The following is a 6,815-nucleotide window of genomic DNA, read 5'->3' as shown; positions in this document are numbered from 1 at the left end:
TATATATATATATTTTATATATATATATATATATATATATACTCTTCAGCATAATGGTTTTGTGATTCATCCATGTTTTGTGTCTCTTTAGGTCCCCTCATGTTATTACTGGAGAGTATTCCATATATACTACAATTATTCACTCACTTGTTATTGGATATTTGGATTGTGTCCAGCTTTGGCTTTTAAGAATAAAGTGCAATGGACGTTCATGCGCTAGTCTTTGTGTGGACATATGTCTTCATTTGCCTTTGATAAATGCCTAGGAGTGGAGTTGCTGAATTGTGTGGTAAGTGTACATTCATAAAAAACAACAAATTATTTTTCAAGCGGCTGTTACCCAGGAAGACAGTCTCATTCTGAGAAGATAAGTTAGAGGTTTGTTTCTTTTTAAGTTTTTATTTATTTATTTGTCAGAGAGAGAGAGAGCGCGCAAACACACGCAGGGGGAAGCAGCAGCGGGAGAGGGAGAAGCAGGCTCCCCGCTGAGCAGGGAGCCCGATGCGGGGCTCGATCCCGGGACGCTGGGATCATGTGGAAGGCAGACGCTTAACGACTGAGCCACCCAGGAGTCCCTAGAGGTTTGTTTTTAAAGTAAGATTATTTTCTCTTTTTATTATAAGTAATACATGAATACAGGCTCACTTTTAGATGTCAGATCATTCAAACGACAAAAGGACAGCCTCACTGCTCGCTCCCTTCCTCCCAGGTAACTCTTACTCAGTTCACCTGGGAGTGCCTGGGCCAGCAGAACACAGGGGAGAGGAGGTACCCTAAGGGAATAGCACTGGAGAAACCGTGTTTCTTTCTCAGTTGCTCCTTTGGCTTGCTAGCTTCCAAGGATTGCTTTTCACTTTTGCAAGATAATTATGTTTAAAGAAGGACTGGGGGCGGCGGCGAACGGGACTGGAGGGAGCAGTGGGATGGAGGTGGATGCGGCAGTAGTCCCCAGTGTGATGGCCTCCGGCGGGACAGGGAGCGTCTTCGTCGCTCTTCATCCCCTCGTCATTCTCAACATTTCAGACCATTGGATTTGCATGCGCTCCCAGGAGGGGTGGCCTATGCAGGTGATTGGGGGCTCTGATCGGGAAACAGGAGGGCCGAAATATCGAGGTGATGAACTCCTTTGAGCTGCTCTCCCACACCGTGGAGAAGATTATCATTGACAAGGAGTATTACTACACCCAGGAGGAGCAGTTCAAACAGGTGTTCAAGGAGCTGGAGTTTCTGGTTGGTTTACCACTGGGGGGCCGCCTGACTCCTCCGACATCCACGTCCACAAGCAGGTGTGCGAGATCATCGAGAGCCCACTCTTTCTTAAATGGAACCCTATGACCAAGCACACAGATCTTCCCGTCAGTGTTTTTGAGTCTGTCATCGATATAATCAATGGAGAGGCCACAATGCTGTTTGCCGAACTGACCTACACCCTGGCCACGGAGGAAGCCGAACGTATTGGCGTCCACCACGTGGCCCGAATGACAGCCCCAGGCAGCGGGGAGAACTCCACTGTGGCTGAGCACCTGATCGCGCAACACAGCTCCATTAAGATGCTGCACAGCCGGGTCAAGCTCATCTTGGAGTACGGCAAGGCCTCCGAAGGGGCAGAGGTCCCCTTCAACCATGAGATCCTGCGGGAGGCCTATGCTGTGTCACTGCCTCCCAGTGCTCAGAACAGACAAGTTCAAGACAGATTTTTAGGATCAATGCAATGACGTGGGGCTCATGGCCTACTTTGGCACCATCACCAAAACCTGCAACACCATGAACCAGTTCGTGAACAAGTTCAACGTCCTCTATGATCGACAAGGCATTGGCAGGCGAATGAGGGGGCTCTTCTGAGAGGGTACTTGAAGGGACAATGCACAGGTCGGACAATGGCCCCACAGGGGAGGGGTGTCACACTCCCATTAGAGAAACCTCCTGTCAATAATAAAAGGGGAGCAACCCCTCAGCACCCCTAAAAAATAAAGAGGGACTGGCTATTTAGAAACAAATACGTGTTTCCCTAGAATACACAGTGTTTGAGAAACATAGGCAGATTCTTCCTTCTGGTGCTCATTGTTTTAGACTCCATTTGAACCACAGCCCTGTGTATAACTCAAAAGAGGTTTAAGTTTCTTAACATCTCTGTATTCCAGTCACGTCTTCCTGAGGGTACACCCTAGATGGAGATTTAGCAAGCACATGATCTTTTCAGCAACACCTGGAAGATGTGGGTACTAGCCATTATGTGTTCTCTTTTCAAATGGTAAATTTATCCCAATTTTATCTGTTTTGGGGGTGGGACAGAGACACCTTCTTAATAGTAATTCTTAGCACACTGAGCCTTTTTCTTTAAGAACAAACTTCAGACTATAATTCTTGGATTGCAGGATACTTGTCCCATGATGTGGTGTGCATTGGGGCATTCAGTTTCATGGCCACTATGATTTGGGGCAGAGGGTATAGGGATCTTTAAGCACTCGTTCATTTGTTTATCCACAAACAGTTATATTGAGCAACCACCTTCCTCCAGGCAGTGCTAGGTGCTGTGGGTAAAACAGTAAACAAGACAGACAACGGTGCCTTCTGGAGTTTACATTCTAGCTCAGGGAAAAGACAAAGATAATAAGCCAGCAATTATACAGTGTGATCAATGCTATGAAGAAACTAAAGATGATGTGATAGAAAGTAACATTTGAATTGAGACTGAAGGATGAGAATGAGCCCCCATGTGGGAAGAGCTGGGGCAGGGAACTACCAGGGTAATGGCCTTGGGGTGGGAAAATCCGTTTAATGACTCAGAGGGACAGAAGGAGCCAATGTGATAGAAGCCAGATCACAACTGTCATACAGAGTTTGGATATTATTCTAAGAGCACTGGAAAGCCATTGGAGGCTATGCCACAAAGAAACAGTATCTGATTTATGTTCTTAAATAGAAAACATATTTAAAAATGTATTTAAAAACATATAGCATATAAAACATATGGCATATAAAACATATAGCATATAAAACATAAAACATTTGGCTGTGGGGTGGAGAAGGGGTTGTAAGGGAGCATAGTAACAAGGGAATCAGATTCTGCTCTCTCCCTGGTGACTTCTGAGCTGAAGACAGCTTGTTCTATGCAAACAGCAGGAGCAGGAAGCTCTCCACTTTCAATTCCCCTTTTCATAACCACAGGAGTTTTTTTCTCCCTGGATCCCAGCATTATGGAAAAGCCCTGTGTATGTGTGAAGAGAGCAGAGAGGTGACAAGAAGACTTGGGCCTCAGGGCCCTAAGGGTCAGGAGAGGTCTTTTCTCAACTCCCTTTCCAGACTTTTCTAGAGTTTGACTATGGTTCTCTGGACTAATGGAAAGTGCCAGTTGCATGGGTGATGACTCAATGATCTAGCCACAGGACCTGTGTCACAGGAACTGGGTCAATATCAGTCCATGATAATGAAAATGACAGTGAATAATGAAATATGGGCAAAATACCAGATGAAATTACAAAAAAAAAAAAAAATCAGCCAGTAACAGGAAGAGGAACTCTTAAGTCTTTTGACCCAGAAAAGAAGCATAAAGGGAACTTAAAAAGCCTTGTCATCCCAGACGCTTGATATATAAATGAAGTTAAATATAAAATAACTTCCTTCTCTGAAGTAAATTTGCAGGAGTATAAGCAGTCTTTAGGATGAGGATATAATTTATTCATGTTGCTCTAATGTGCCCTTGACTTCCTGTCCAGTTTATTCATGACATGACTTTCTATTATATAAATCTCAAAATAAAGATAGTTTTAATCTTTTAAGAAGTTTCTTAGAGTATTGAAAACAAAAGTGAGATATTAGACACGTTTTCTTTACTTATTTTTCCCCCCTTTGGGGAGAGTTCATTGAGAGCTAATCCTTTTATTATAAACTAATAAAGTAAAATTTCTTATATAGTTATGTATGTGTATACACATCTCTATCTCTATCTGTGTGTCATCTGTCATCCCCAACTGGGTTATGTTTCAGTTGTGTTAAAATATACATAACATACATGAAGTTTACTTTCGCTGTTTTAAGTGTACATTTTTGTGGCATTAAATATATTTGTATTGTTGTGCAACCATTACCATCATCTAACCCCAGCTGGGTTTTTATTTTATTTTTTCTATGAAGGAAATAAGAACAATTTTTGGTAAAATTATCACAGTGTCATAGTATTTGGGACACGTATTAAAGTTGGATCTTCTTCTCCATGTACTTAAATTAACCCTACAGAGTGTCTAATAAAACAATTTATTTAAAACCTACCTCTTCGGGTCGCCTGGATGGCTCAGTCAGTTAAGCGTCTGCCTTCAGCTCGGGTCATGGTCTTGGGGTCCTGGGATCGAGCCCCACATCAAGCCCTGCATTGGGCCCCCTGCTCGGTGGGGAGCCTGCTTCTCCCTCTCCCTCTGCCTGCCGCTCCCCCCTGTTTGTGTGCCTGGGCACGTTCTTTCTCTCTGTCAAATAAAATCTTAAAAAAAAGAAAAAAAAAATAAGACCCATCTCTTCTAGGTGGCTGTTAAAGAAGTACAAAACAAAAAACCATGAACACATCAACCTCATCAGTAATTAAAGAAGCAAAACAACAACCACTACCAAAAAAAATCCCCATCATTTCTCACATATCATATCAGCAAAGGGGGGGGGGATAAAAGAATGATAATACCCAGCGTTTCCAACGTGATGGTGGAATAATGCATTTTTGTGGGATGTGGTTTGACTATACGTATCAGAATTTTAAACATATATACCAGCCAACTTTCTCTTAGGAAATATTTCTAAGGGGTTCATCACACAGATGTGGTAAAATCTATGCACAAGGAAGTTCACCTTAGTGTTGTTTATAGAATTAAAACACTAGAAACAATTCAGTATTTTGTCAATCAGTGTCAGATTGAGCAAAGTAAATTATGATACATTTACACAATGAAATGTCCTGTCATTATAAATGAAGACACAGATCTACGTTGACATAGAAAGATTTAAAGCACATACTGCTGAGTGAAAGAGGTAGTTATAAATGGGCATGCATAGTATGATTCCATTTATATAAAAATGTATATTTAAATATGTGTGTGTGTAGATAGACAATGGATGGATAGATATTTGAAAGGTTCTTCACTACAATGTTAACAGTCTTGATTGGTTAGATTTGCCTCCATTTTTGGGTTCTATTCTCTAATACATGTTTTTTTTTTTTTTTTTTTTTTTTACTATGAGTATGTTTTAGTTTTTACTATAAGGGAAAAGTCTTCCACTTTGGAATAAAATTAAACACATCATCATGTTTAAAAATAAATAGGATAAAAGGAGAGGAGTACATACAACTCTACACACATAAATTTGATAACATAGATGAAATGAACCATTCCTTAAAAAACAAAACTATCACAGTTCATCCAATATGAAATGGATAATTGGAATATTCCTGTAACTATTAAGGAAGTTGAATTTATAATAAGTACTTCCAAGAAAGAAATCTCCAAACCTGGATAGTTTTACTGGAGATTTCTACCAAACATTTTATTTTATTTTATTTTATTTTATTTATTTATTTATTTATTTAATAAAGATTTTATTTATTTATTTGAGAGAGAGAATGAGAGATAGCATGAGAGGGAAGAGGGTCAGAGGGAGAAGCAGACTCCCCGCTGAGCAGGGAGCCCGATGCGGGACTCGATCCCGGGACTCCAGGATCATGACCTGAGCCGAAGGCAGTCACTTAACCAACTGAGCCACCCAGGCGCCCTCTACCAAACATTTTAAAAAGAATGAATACCAATTTTATGCAATTTCTTTTTTTTTAATTTTATGCAATTTCTTTTGAGAGTAAAAGAGGAGGAAACACTTCACAATTCATTTTATGAAGCTAGTATTACCTTATACCAAAACCAGATAAAGACAGTACAAAAAAGTACAGACCCAAATCCCTCATGAATATAGATGCAAAACTTTTTAACAAAATATTAGCAAGTAGATTTCATCAATATATACAAGAACTTATATACTGTGAGCAGATTGGGTTTATTCTAGAGATGCAAGGTTGGTTCAATATTTGAAAATGAATCAAATATAATCCACCATGTTAACAGGCTAAAGAAGAAAATCACATGATTTATATTAATTGTTGCAGAAAGAGCATTTCACAAAATTTAACACCCATTCATGATAAAAATTCTCCGAAAAATAGGAAGAGATGGGAACTTCCTCAAGTTGATAAAAACCATCTACAAAAAACCTACAGCTAACATTATACTTAATGGTGAAAAAGTGCATGCATGCTTTAGCCCTATATTAGTTTGCTAGAACTGCCATAGAAAAGTACCAGACTCAGTGGCTTAAACAATAGAAACTTATTTCTCACAATTCTAGAAGCTGTAGCAAAGTGTGAACAGGGGTGGTTTCTTATGAGTCCTCTCTCCTTGGCTTGCAGATATCCATCTTCTGTGGTGTCTTCACAGGGTCTTCCCTCTATGTGTTTGTGTCCTAATCTCTTCTCATAAGGATGTCAGTCATATTGGATTAGGGCCCATCCTAAAGACCCCATTTAATTTATTTACAACTTTAAAGACCCTATCTCCAAATAAAGTCACATTCTGAGGTCCTGAGGATTAAGACTTTAGCATATGAATTGCGGGAGGCACAATTTCAGCCCATAATACTCCCCAGTTTTGGGGATAAGGCAAAGATACCTTATTCAGCATTCTTATTCAATTATAGTGCTAGAAGTTTCAGCCACAACAATACAACAGGAAAAAGAATTAAAAGGCATAAAGATGCAAAGGAAGAAATAAAATTGGTCCTATTTGCAG

At 40.1% G+C, this 6,815-nt stretch overlaps 1 long non-coding RNA gene and 1 pseudogene across 1 annotated transcript in view; both read left to right on the top strand.

Moving 5' to 3' along the window:
- LOC141372510 (uncharacterized) overlaps window positions 1-211 on the top strand; it is a 5,703-nt gene extending 5,492 nt beyond the window's left edge. The window contains exon 3 of the long non-coding RNA XR_012377778.1: window positions 92-211. This is a non-coding gene — a long non-coding RNA (uncharacterized lncRNA). The remainder of the gene's footprint in view (window positions 1-91) is intronic.
- A 483-nt stretch (window positions 212-694) lies between these two features.
- LOC112825988 (COP9 signalosome complex subunit 6-like) lies at window positions 695-2,036 on the top strand (annotated as a pseudogene).
- Window positions 2,037-6,815: the final 4,779 nt, after the last annotated feature.

This window comes from Callorhinus ursinus, unplaced genomic scaffold (genome assembly GCF_003265705.2).
Source record: "Callorhinus ursinus isolate GAN/ISIS: 27379988/994484 unplaced genomic scaffold, GSC_fseal_2.0 scaffold4, whole genome shotgun sequence".
Classification (NCBI taxonomy): Eukaryota; Metazoa; Chordata; class Mammalia; order Carnivora; family Otariidae; genus Callorhinus; species Callorhinus ursinus.
Note: the sequence above shows the minus strand (reverse complement) of the source record. Positions and strands in the feature narration are given on the sequence as shown.